We start from the raw sequence: 13392 nt of genomic DNA, 5'->3' as shown, positions 1-13392 counted from the left end.
TCCATCATCCCAGAAAGTTCCATTGGACAACACTGGTATACACACTGTCTACAAAGCCAGGCTGACTTCTGTTCTGATTAACATCTGGATCCCTGGGCAGGGCAGGCACCATGAACACTGCTGTGCAGTGCTTGACAGAGAGCAGGTGCTCAGGAAATACGAGTTGAATGAATGAATGAAGGCAAAAGAAATAAACAGACTTGAATGAATCCCAACTCGGGCCTCCGACAACTGTAAACATTCCAGCAAACCTCCCCTCTGAGTTTTCATTTCCTCTGTATAGAGAACAGCATAACAATCTGTCCCTCACTCTCAACACTGGGCACATACACCGACGTCCTCAGGGTCGCTCAGACCACCAGGGGCCAAGAAGAACTCATGGGAGAACCGCTGTGTCAGCAGTCCCATCTGGAAATTCTAGAACAGGAGGGAGGCAAGGGAGCTGTGTAAGGGACAGTGGGAGCATTTCAGTTTGTGAGAGTGGCCTTTGGAAAGGGCGGGTACGGGTGGTAAAGAGACAGCAGGCTGGGCTCCACTCTGCGGGTTTGGGAGGGAGGGCTGCTGAGCACAGGGGAAAATCTACGTTTGCCTCCATGCCTGGTGGCTGCAATCTGAGCTGGGAAACAGCATCAGACACCCATAAATACTGCTGTGGTCATAGTGGCAGGACAGGGAGCCACTTCAATCCCCAGAGAGAACCCTCTGTTCTGAGTGGCATGGACCCCCAGCAGGGCAGACTGAGACAGGGCCTGCCACGAGGGCTGCTAGGAACAAAGAGGGCTGGCTGGGCCCTGAGCAAGGAGCTGGTCTGCGTTTGTCTTCCCAGCATCCATCCCTCTCCATATCCAGCCATATGGGGCCTCCTGGATGCTGGGGATGTCAGTGTCATCATCTGCGTATTCATTTGCTCATTCATTCATCCATTCATTCATTCAACAAATATTTATTATGTACCTACTATGTGCCAAGAAATGAGCTTCCTACCAGGAATACATTAAACAAGACAAAGCCTTTGCTGTCAGGAACTTGAATTGTAATACAAGGAGAGACAATAAACAATGTTACTAAGAGTCGCAGTAATAACAATAGCATCTTACATTTATTGAGTGCTTACTCTGAACCACATACTAGACGTTGTTTTTTGTTTTTTTTTTCAGATGGAGTTTGAAGTTTCGCTGTTGTTGCCCAGGCTGGAGTGCAATGGCACGATCTCGGCTCACTGCAACCTCGGCCTCCTGGGTTCAAGCGATTCTCCTGCCTCGGCCTCTCGAGTAGCTGGGATTACAGGTGCCTGCCACCACGCCTGGCTAATTTTTGTATTTTTAGTAGAGACAGCGTTTCACCATGTTGGCCAGGCTGGTCTCAAACTCCTGACCTCAGGTGGTCTGCTCACCTCAGCCTCCCAAAAGTGCTGGGATTACAGGCGTGAGCCACCGCATCTGGCCGTATTACTGACCCTATTTTGTAGGTGAGAAAGCTGAAGCACAGAAAGGTTACTGTCAAGGTCATCCAGCTCTAAGGCATTTGGGATTTGAACCCAGGCAATGTGACTCCAATTTGACCCTAACCAGTACAGTGATGGCCTCACTGCAGAGAGCGATGAGTGTTTCAAAGAAAGGGCAGCAGCGAGGTGTGCTCAAGCCTCTGGGAGGAGTCAAGGAAGGTCTCCATGAGCCCTGTCTGGCCAACCCCCTCAATCTACAGATGAACTAACTGAGGCCCCCCGGACATGCTGAGTCAGGGGCACAGTCAGAACTAGAAGCCAGGCTTCTGCACTCCTGGCCCAGTGCTCCTTCCAAAGCCCTGCACCTGCGCCATGAATGCTAAGGGCTCGGCAGCGAGGACTGGGCCAACCTTTGGACTTCGGATGACTGAGGTCCACCGAGGACTCCCTTGCCTCCCTGCACTCAAGACTCTCCCTTCCTCTGGGCCCAACATGGGTTTCAGCTGCCAGAGTGCTCCCTGCTTAGAACTCCGGTCCACATTACCCCAGCCCGGGCCGTGTAATGCTGGCTTTAACATTTCCAAAGCAGGCTCGTTCGCTTGAATTCACTTTTGCTCTTCAGAGCGCGGAGCTAGCATCTCCACGTCATGGGTGGAACACACATCTCAAGGTCAGACCCACTTGGCTGCTTAGCAGCTGTGTGATGTTGAGGGAGTCACGTCACCTCTCAGAGCCTCAGTTTCCTCCCTCTGCACGGTGAGGGTGGCAGTGGCTTCCTTGCAGGAGGGTTATGAGCATCCAGTAAGACACCACTAGAGTCTGTGTGAAGTGCCAAGCACAGTGGCTGACACATATTAAGTATTTCATAGAAAGCAAGTTTTAAACATGATCACTACAGTCATTGATGTGAGGATGTCAGCAGCAGAGGGGCCCCCAGAGGACATTTTCTTGCACCCCAGGAGGCATTCTTGTCACTTGTCCCTACTGGATCTGGGGCTGGGGCTTCTTTGTACCTCTGAGGTATGAAGTGGAAGCTCTGCCTGGCCGGCAAGACCAGACCTGCTGCGGTGGCCAGGCTGCACCCACGCAGGGCCGCTGCTCCCAGGGCACTGGGCTCCAGACAGGAAATGGGAAGGGACAGATAAGCCTCTGTGAAAGGTGGCCAGGCAGAGGGGAGAGGCCCTGCCCCCTTGAGAGGCTGGCCCCGCCTTGAGCATCCTTGTTGGGCAGAGATTTGGGCAGGACAGAAGAGAGGAGGAGCCTGGCTCAGTTTTGCTGTGATCCCAATGGGTCACATGCCTTCTGCATCCCCCCAGAAGGTTCTAGAATGGGGTCACCCCTCAAAACCTCCCTGGCTCGCTCTTAGCTTGGAACCATGAACGAGATTGTTCCCACCCACGTGGGAAGCAGCTGCCCTTCCCCTGGAGACATTTTCCACTTCTCTACCTCCAGACCTCTGCTCATGCTGTTTCCTCCATCTGGTAAACCTCACTCTCTGCTGTGCTGTCAGAAAATGGCCAACCTTTGGAGACTCAGCCAAAATGGCATTCCCTTTGCCCCAGCTTTAATTTAACAACCATTTGTGGATGCTCTGTAGATGGGCTGTCCTGCCCTCATACACCCTGCCAGGGCCTGGCCACTGGGGGACAACCGGAAGTCCTACTCTCCAGCCCCCACCCCGGAGGCCACCTGTGTAGGACCCCTAGGGGTTGCTGGGATCCTCCCCACAAATGGCAAAGCACTCTCTATTTGGGGGAACAGCCCTTCTCTGGAACTGGGGGTAAGAAGAGGAAGGGGGTCTTGTGGGGCCGGGGGGGGCCAGGAGGCCTGAGGGAGCTCTGGCGTGTGTTCCAGAAACCCTTTGGGATCAGAGACAAGGTCAAAGAGGCAGCCCTCATGAGGCTGTCCAGAGCCCTGGACATGGACCCAGGAAAATTGGCTGGGTGACCGCAGGCAAGTCACTTGCCCTTGCTGAGCCTCAACCTCCTCATTTGTGAAACAGGGCTAGTATCCCCAACCTCTGAATGTGACGGTGAAAAGCCTTGGCGCATGGGAGGGGCTTGAGTCTGGGTACTGAGGGGTGAGCCGGGGCCTGAGCCGATGCTAAAGGTCCCCCAGGGCTCCTTCTCTGATGCCATGTCTCAGAGCCTCCTCCCCTTCCTGCCTGCCCAGGGCTTCCCTCGGTAGCAGTTTTAAAACTCCCCAGTACCTGGGCTATGAGCCACAGCTTCTTAAAGTTCCCCATCTCCTGCAGCGGGCTTAGTTGGACCCAGCCAGAGTCCATCATTCACTGTTTCTGGAGATTATCACAGTTTGCAGAAACAGCAGGGCACCTAGCAGGAATCTGGCGCTGGCTCCTCGCTAGTTGAGGCTGGAACTGGGCCAGGACAGCACCTCGTGTCCTCTAAAAGGATCCAAAGGGCCTTTCCTCTCTCCTTTCCCCTCACTGAGGCACACTGGGGCTCCAGAGTTCTGGGGCTACATCCCAGGCACAGGCACTGCAGTCTTGTCCCCACTGGGATATGAGACACACAAAGAACTCTGGGCTGGAGTCAGGGGAGGATGGTCACTCCACCTCTGTGGTTAAGGACAGAAACTCTGGAGCCAGACTGCGGGTGTTCAAACCCTGGCTCCGTCATTCACTAACTGTGACCCTGAGTGAGTTACTTAACCTCTCTGTGCCTATGTCTTCTCACCTGTAAAGTGGTAAATCATAGTACCCGTCCCAGCAGGTTGTTGGGAAGATGCAGTCAGTTACCCAGAAAGCGTTTGCAGTAGTGCCTGGTATGCAGTGAGCGCTGGCTTGGCTGGGTGAATGAATGGGTGCATGAAGGAATAAGTCAACACGTTTGGAGCTCTGCTCTGTGGCACATGAGGTCCTTCAGGATCTGCCCAGACATCAGCACCCACCATTCTCCCAAGCGGATCATGATCACATCCTTCCCATCAGCTTCCTTGGCTTGACATAACCTCATCATTGCTGTTAGTCCCAAGAACTCCTTCAACACATGCTTCAAATGCCACCTCCTCTCTGAAGCCTCCTCAATCAGGACCCTCAGGTCTGTTAGTGATAAAACTCAAACCCAGCTGGATTTTTTTTTTTTTTTTTTTTTTTGAGATGGAGTCTTGCTCTGTTGCCCAGGATGGAGTGCAGTGGTGCTATCTCAGCTCACTGCAAGCTCCGCCTCCCAGGTTCACACCATTCTCCTGCCTCAGCCTCCTGAATAGCTGTGACTACAGGCGCCCGCCACCACATCCGGCTATTTTTTGTATTTTTAGTAGAGATGGGGTTTCACCGTGTTAGCCAGGATGGTCTCAATCTCCTGACCTCGTGATCCGCCCACCTCAGCCTCCCGAAGTGCTGGGATTACAAGCGTGAGCCACTGCGCCTGGCCCCCAGATGGATTTTCTAACAAAACAAACATCTTGGCTCACGTTGACTCAGAGGGAGGGAGGGAGGGAGGATCATCAGGCAGGAGACGATCCAGGAGTTCAGACGCTGCTGCTAGATTTCTCTCCCCTGCCCCGATTCCATGCCTCATCTTCCCCTTGTGTGTTACCTTCACTCTTATCTCCTGAGATTAGACATCCTTCACACCCAGATAACTCGGTCAGTCTTACCTTGTGGTAGCTGAGAGCCCTAGAGAAAAAAAACCTTCTCTCTCCCTGGGCTGAATTAGAAAGTCCCAGGGAAGAACTCTGATTGGCCAGGACTGTTTCCTGTGCCCTCCGCTGTGACTTCGTAGAGGCGGGGCCTGATGCTGTGATTGACAGCCTGGTTAATATCACAATGAGTCGAGGAGGAACAATTCCCAAAGGGGGCTGCTGTTAGCAGAAGAAAGGCAAAACAACCTGTGTCCACATCATCCCTCCTGCCACTTCTGGCCCTGTGCTTTCACTGCACTCTGCACACACCTCCAGCAGACCCCGCCGAGCTCCCAGGGATGATTTGGGTACTTGAGTATGGGTGACTGTCCCTGTCACTGGACCATGAAGTCTTAAAGGGCCAAGGCCCTGGTCATCTTGGCTCTCCCCGCCCTCTGCTCTGCCCCCGATCATAAACTACTTTTGACAAACGAAGAAAATGAAGGATCATGGAATAGAAGGGGTTGCGTAAGGGGCCAACCAGGATGAAACTCTTCATCTAGGCTCTTCCAACCCTACCCTGCAGCCTCCTCCCTCAACCCCACAATTAGCAACATACCCTACAAAAACACGTTGACAAGGAAACCATCACCCCCCCTCAGGAGGCAAGAGATGGCCCTAGTCCAGTCCCCCTGCAAGGAAAGCTGGACCTACGTTCAAAACCAGGTTCTGTCAAAGACACATTCTGCCATCGTGGGCAACCAGGCTGGCAGTGAGGATGAAATGAGAGAATTTAGACAAAGTGTGTGGCACTTGATGAATGGGACTTGATGAATGGGGGCTGTTGTTTTCAGAGCAGGGCTCCCCGGCGAGCTCAGGGCCATGGCTGGGTCTGGCTGGCTGCCCACACCACAGGGCCTGCAGGGTCACACCCCCAGTGCCTCCCTTTTGTTGCCCAACATGCAGGAATGTTCATAGCGTCTGTGCCCTCCTCTGTCCACCCATTTATAAACTCAGTAGGCGTGTCCCATGCACCACCAACAGCACAGGCTTCTAGGGCAAGTGAGAAAAGAGCATGCAGGCTGGGCACGGGGGTTCATGCTTGTGATCCCAGCACTTTGGGAGGCTGAGGCAGGAGGATCGCTTGAGATCAGGAGTTTGAGACCAGCCTGGGGAACATAGTGAGACCCTGTCTCCACAAAAAATAAAAAATTTTTTTAAAAAATTAGCCTGGTGTAGTGGCTCATGCTTGTAACCCCAATACTTTCAGAGGTTGAGGTGGGTGGATCCCTTGAGCTCAGGAGTTCAAGGTCAGCCTGGACAACATTGCAAAACTCCATCTCTACAAAAAAATATAAAAATTAGCAAGCGTGGTGATGCACATCTGTAGTCCCAGCTACTCAGAAGGCTGAAGTGGGAGGATTGCTTGAGCCCTAGGAGGTTGAAGTTGCAGTCAGCAGTGATTGTGCCACTATACTCCAGTCTGAAAGAGTGAAACCCTGTCTCAAAAAAAAAAATTTTTAAATTTTAAAAATTGGCCGGATACAGTGGCTCACACCTGTAATCCCAGCACTTTGGGAGGCAGAGGCAGGTGGATCACTTGAGGTCAGAAGTTTGAGACCAGCCTGGCCAAACAGTGAAACCCCATCTCTATTAAAAATATACAAATTAGCTGGGCGTGGTGGCTCAGGCCTGAAATCCCAGCACTTTGGGAGGCCGAGGCGGGCGGATCACGAGGTCAGGAGATTGAGACCATCCTGGCTAACACGGTGAAACCCCGTCTCTATTAAAAATACAAAAAATTAGCTGAGCATGGTGGCAGGTGCCTGTAGTCCCAGCTACTTGGGAAGCTGAGGCAGAAGAATGGCATGAACCTGGGAGGCGGAGCTTGCAGTGAGCTGAGATCATGCCACTGCACTCCAGCCTGGGCGACAAAGCAAGACTCCATCTCAAAACAATATATATAAATATTAGCCGGGCATGGCAATGCATGCCTCTAATTCCATCTACTGGGGAGGCTGAGGCACAAGAATTGCTTGAACCCAGGAGGTAGAGGTTGCAGTGAACCGAGATCATGCCACTGCACTCTGGCCCAAGCGACAGAGTGAGATTCTGTCTTAAAAAAAAAAAAAAAAAAATTAAAAAATTAGTCTCGTGTGGTGGCACATACCTATCATCCTAGCTACTGAGGAGGCTGAGGCGGGAAGATCACTTGAGCCCAGGAGTTCAACACCAGCCTGGAAAACATTGCAAAACCCTGTCTCTTCAAAAATATATATATAAAAATTAGCTGGGCATGGTGGTGGGCACCTGTAGTCCCAGCTACTCAGGAGGCTGAGGTGGGAGGATTGCTTGAGCCCCAGGAGGTTGAGGCTGCAGTGAACTGTGATTGCGTCCCTGCACTCTAGCCTGAAAGACAGAGTAAAATCCTGTCTCAAAAAAAAAATCTGAAAAATTTAAAAAATTAGCCTGGAGTGGTGGCACACACCTATCATCCTAGCCACTCATGAGGTTGAGGCAGGAGGATCGCTTGAGCTCAGCAGGTCAAGGTTACTGTGAGCTATGATTGTGCCACTTCTCTCTGGCCTTAGTGACAAAGCAAGACCTTGTCTCTCAAATAAATAAATAAAAAGAGCAAGCAGCATCTCCAGCTGATACAGCACATGTCCCACCATGTGCTGTCCCGTCACTGAGAGTAGGAGGATGGAGCAGGCTGGAGTGTGGTGGACACGGGTCTATACTGCCTGTATTCAAATCTCAGCTCTGCCTCCTACTACCTGTTTGACTTGGGCAAGTGATGTGACCTCCCTGTACCTCGGTTTATCAGTAAAAAAACAGAGCTAATAATAGCCCCACTCTCACAGGTAGCTATGAGAATTAAAATAGTTCAAAGATATAAGTATTGTGAACACCGGCGCTGCTATTTGATCCTCTCATGCAGATGTAAGGTAAATATTATCATTGTCTCTCATTTTGCAGATGTTAAAACTGCAACTCAGAGAGGGGTAGTGACTTGCTTGGATCACACAGCCAGAAAGTGACAAGGCAGGACTGGACACCAGGTCTGTCTGACTCTACGCTACCTGTTGTTTACACTCTGCCCTCTGCAACCCACTGTTCTCTCCTGGATTCTGAAGCCTCTGTGCTTGTCCCCCCACCTGCCCACAATGCCAAGGCCAACTTCCCTTGTCTAGCCCCAGCCAATCAGGGTGGACCTGCAGCCAAACCAGATGCTGCTGAGCTGGCGTTGCCTCGGTGACCAGGAATAGCTGCTGAACAAGCCCACCCCAGGCTCAGCTTCCCATCTGGTCCCCATTACACCCCATCCCCCTCAGGACACATGTGTCATGCTTGCCTGGAGGGATGGAGGGACCCTGGGAGGAAACGCCTGGCTGGGGAAAGGAGGGCTGATTCTGGCTGACGGTGGGGGGGAAATGACTGCATTGGCTCAGGAGGACATGAGCTACCCTGGCTGCAGTCTTGGTCCAGAGTGGTCCCAGGCCCAGAGCAGAGCTGGGGGGTACGAGAACTAGGGAGAGGAAGACATGGATGCAGGTGGGAGTTGGGGAACAGGGAGCTGAGCACCAAGCTCAGATCCAATGGGAACAAACTGCTCCGCTCCCTCAACCTTGGAGTGGAAAGAGCAAAGGTTCTGGAACAGACGGACTTCAGCTGGATTCTCTGTAATTTGCTGCTGTGTGACCCTGGGAGAGTTGCCTTACCTCTCTGAGCATGTGTTCTCATCTATAAAATGGGGACATGTGAACTTACTTCACTAGGTTATGGTGGGAATTAAGGCAATAATCCATGAAAAGGCACATGGGGAATTCAAGAGCTGCCTCCTAAAGAGAGGCACTGCCAAGGTAGTGCCTGTGGCACAGGAATATCCCGGCTCACGGAGAATGGGCATGAGCAGCTGGAATGACCCTGGAGTTCAACCTGAGCAATAGTGTGGCCTGGGTTACAGATGTAGGGGCAATGATGACAGTGCTGAGGCTACAGCTGTTGATAAACGGTAACACCAATGACAGAGCAGCAGCAAAAGCCACGTCTTCAGCAATGACTTCATTCTAGGTTCTATCCCAAGCACTTTACATGTGTTTTCTAATTAATCATAACAGCAACCCCATGTGAAAGATGTGGAAGAAGACACAGAGAGGTTAAGTAACCAGTCCAAGGTTGCACAGCTGGTAAGAAGATGGGATCAAATTTGAACCCAATTTCTACACTATACTCAGGCATTATGGGACCCTGCAGAATGGAGTGGGAGTTCTGGGCAGGGGGCCCTGGCTAGGCCAGAGGAGTGGCCCTTCCTGGAACACTCACACAGCAATATTCCCAACCCCCCTTCTGGGCCCCCAAACTCCTGGCTCGGTAGAGATCCAGCCTGAGCTCCTCCTCTCCCTCCAGGGCTTGGCTCAGTTCAGCCTGGTTTGGGAGCCAATCTGCCGTTGCACAATGAACAATTAGAAACAACTTTTCTTTTCTTCCAAGAGAGGGATCGGCCCAAGCCCTGGTGACAGGGACACAGTGGGGCTTCTGACAGAACATAGTAGGTATGTCCCCAGCCCCTTGCTGGGCTGGGTGACCCCTTTCCTGACCCAGCCAAGTCAGGAAATCAAGGGTCAGACAGCCCCTCTCCATCTTCCTTTGTCATCTAAATCCAACCTCCCCTCTAGGGAACTTCCTGACTGTCCTGACTCACAGCTTTCACGTGTTCCTAAGACCCCAACGCCACTGATTCTTTGTCTATTCAGCCAGCACCTGGCCTGCGCCATCTCCATGGGATCATGTATCTTTATCTACTGCAAGCAACTTGAGTTTGTTTGTTGTTGTTTTTGTAAACAACACTGTGTTTATCCTTCTCAATACCAAATCTAGTCCAGGACACACAGAAACTGTTTGACCCACAGTCTGCTTCTTGGCTTAGAGAACTCCTATTCACCCTTCAGAACCCAGATGAAATGTCACCTCCTCTATGAAGTCTTCCTCTGTGTCCCATGCTGCCCCATCTGTATGTATCTGTAGTGATTTGTATGTATCCCTAGTAGAAAACCCTCCCCTGTACTGTAACTAATAACTACTATCCAGGCACTGTGTTAAGACTGTCACACTCATTAATTTCAAATCTACCTCTCTGCAAGACAGAGTCAATACCTATTTAACAGATAGGGGTGATAAGGCTCAGAGAGGTTAAGAGGCTTGTCTAAAAACACAGCTAGTAAGTGGCAGACCTGTGATTTGAGCTCAGGTCTGCTCATGTCCCAAGCAAATAATTCTTTGGTTGGTTCAGGCTGCCACCTCCATCAATTGCATCTGAATCCTATGCCTACTGGGGTCTCAACCTTTGCCGTTCCCCCATGGATCAACCTCAGAGATGAGCTGTCACTCAGCCCCAGCGTCTGGGGCATTCCAGGCCAAAGATGATCTACTGGCTGGTGCCACCTCACCCTCATGGCCTCTAGGACAACCTGGGAAGTCCTAGGGGCTTGTGTATAGGCAACTAGGCATTAAAAGCTGCTCCCGGCCAGGCATGCGAGCTCACGCCTGTAGTCCCAGCACTTTGGGAGGCTGAGGCAGGCAGATTACTTGAGGTCAAGAGTTTAAGACCAGCCTGGCCAACATGGTGAAACTCCATCTCTACTAAAAATACAAAAATTAGCCAGGCGTGGTAGCACATGCCTGTAATCCCAGCAACTCGGGAGGCTGAGGCATGAGAATCACTTGAACCCAGGAGGCGGAGGTTGCAGTGAGCTGAGATCACGCCACTGTACTCCAGCCTGGGTGACAGAGCAAGACTCTGTCTCAAAAGAAAAAAAAAAGCTGCCCCGCTTTTCCCCATATTCTAGCGTTCTGTGAATCCACTCCCTCTGTCTACACAGGCAGCTTCAGGAAAGAGTGCAGGTTCTGGAGTCAGCCAACCTGGGTACCGGCTGTAGGACGTTAAGAATGGGACTTAATTTCTCTGGTGCCACAGTCAGCTTACCTGTGATTTGGGAGAACCCCTCCTCAGTGGACTGAGTGCGACTGTGCAAGTTGAGTACCTGCCACAGTGGCTGACACACATCCCCTTGTCTAGGGAACAGATTGACTCCACGCACACAATGCACCAGACACTGTTCTGGGTGCTGTTTACAGCGGCGAATCAGAGGAACATTCCTGTCCTTAAGGGGTTTTTCACCCTCATAACAGCAACCCCAATATCGTTGGCCTGTTCTCTCAGTGAGGAATCCCATGATGCCATGGGTTTCCCTGATTCTAGGTTTTTTGTTTGTTTGTTTTTTGAGATGGAGTCTTGCTTTGTTCCCCAGGCTGGAGTGCAGTGGCATGATCTTGGCTTGCTACAACCTCTGCCTCCTGGGTTCAAGCAATGCTCCTGCCTCAGACTCCTGAGTAGCTGGGGTTACAGGCGTGCACCACCAAGCCCAGCTAATTTTTGTATTTTTTTATTAGAGACACGGCTTCACCATGTCGGCCAAGCTGATCTCGAACACCTGACCTCAGGTGATTCGCCTGCCTTGGCCTCCCAAAGTGCTGGGATTACAGTGTGAGCCACCATGCCCGGCCTGATTCCAGTTTTTAACACATATAACACATATACTTCTTAGAAACTCTCCTGTGGTTGCCAGGAGACATGAATAAGGAACTCCCACACAGCACGCGCTGTGGTTGTGAACGAGAAACAGCCTAAATGCCCATCTATAGGAGCCTGGCTAAACCGTAGGAGAGTCACATCATGGGATGGAATACTACACAGGCCTGAAAACCAAGTGGCTGCAACTCAAACACAATGGGAAGAGAGGAAAGCTGAAGAAGTCAACATGGAGCCTCCCACCAATTATTTAAAGTTCAAAAACAGTGAGCAACATGTATCATTTAGGGAGGCAAAAAGCAGGCTGGGTGTGGTGGCTCACACCTGTAATCCCAGCACTTTGGGAGGCCAAGGTGGGGAGGTGGTAGGATCACCTGAGGTCAGGAGTAACAGTATCAAGACAGTCACTGAAGAAAGTAGTTTCCCCTGGGAGAGAGAGTGGTAAGAAATGGACTGGGCGTGTGGGGGTATGGGGGATTCAACTGCATTTGGGAAGTTTTATTTCTTAAGCTGAAGGCTTATACACCAGTGTTTGGTTTTACTGAGCCTGATGCTTTTAATATGTCTGATATATTTTGCTGCCCACCAGAATAGGTCAGACAGACTTGGGCTTCGAGCCAGCCCTGTGCTTTGCTGCCATGTGATCCCAGTCTTCTCTGTGAAGTGGAATCCTATTGCCCAGTGTTAGGTACCAGGACTCTCCTGAGAATCAAACAAGGTTGTGTCTACAAAGGGCCTGGCATCTGGTGGCTGCCATTGTTCCTGCTGCTGTTGGGAGGGTCTCCCAAAATGAACAGGCAGAGTTGAAGGCCAGCTCGCAGGCCTCAGATGGGGGAAAATGTGTGCTCGTCACAAGGCCAGGCCAGCCTGCGGCGACGCTGAGCTGGTGACGCATCTGCGGCTCTGGGGATTGAGCAATCTTGGTCCCTTGACCGGGATGGAGTCATGGGCCTAGGCTGGCTGGAGCCTCTCTACTGCTCCCAACCCGCTTCTCAGACTTTGTGTTCCTGGCCTTCTTGGGACCCCTCCAGGCTGGCAGCCACGCCCTCCTGGCTCCATTGCTGCCCAGTTCTCCTCGGCCTCTCCCGAGCCCCTGCTCCCCATCTCAAGGTGGGGTCCTAACTGCCTTGCATCCACACAGATCCTCTGGAGATGCGCTAGTGGGTCAGGGCAGTCAAGAGCTCTGCGGGCTCAGACAGGTCATCTGACTTCTGCAGGTCCCTGGCTTTAGCAGGTGTGGTCGAGGGTGTGGGGTACCGGTGTCTGTCTCCTGGTTCAAATCCAGGCTCAGGGTGTGACCCCAATGTTCTTGAACTTAAACCAGAGCTACCGTGATCTCTTTCTCAAAGTGGGGACAAAACACACGCAAAGCAGGGTCTGCCCCTCAAAGGTGCACCTTGAAGGTATCAGATGGCAGAGATGAGGTCCCCTCACTGGCTGCTGTTACGGTTAAACGATTCTTCCCAGCTCTGCACAACCCAAGTGATAGCTGTTGGACTCAGAGATGAGTATGAGTGAGGGAAACAGTGGGGGAGAGCCGTGGGCAAGACCTGGTGTGGCAAGTGGGCAGCAGGAGGCCCTCGTGTGGATTCGCAGGGACCCAAACCCAATGAAACAAGTACCCTGCTGGCGCATGCGCAGGGACTCATCAGGGTTCCTGAGGGCCCAAGGGCATTTCTAGGGCACAGTTTGGGGAGGGCAGCAGGGTGGGAGCAGCTGTGAAATTGGGTTTCAGGTCATGATCCAGTTGAGGAACTTATTTCCTTCATCC

At 51.9% G+C, this 13392-nt stretch overlaps 1 protein-coding gene across 1 annotated transcript in view; it reads right to left on the bottom strand.

The window, feature by feature from the left end:
- Positions 1-13392, bottom strand: part of ECE1 (endothelin converting enzyme 1) — a 129126-nt gene that overhangs the window by 88800 nt on the left and 26934 nt on the right. The gene's annotated exons all lie outside the window — the stretch shown is intronic.

Source organism: Chlorocebus sabaeus, chromosome 20 (assembly GCF_047675955.1).
Source record: "Chlorocebus sabaeus isolate Y175 chromosome 20, mChlSab1.0.hap1, whole genome shotgun sequence".
Classification (NCBI taxonomy): Eukaryota; Metazoa; Chordata; class Mammalia; order Primates; family Cercopithecidae; genus Chlorocebus; species Chlorocebus sabaeus.
This window is presented reverse-complemented; position numbering and strand designations above follow the sequence as displayed.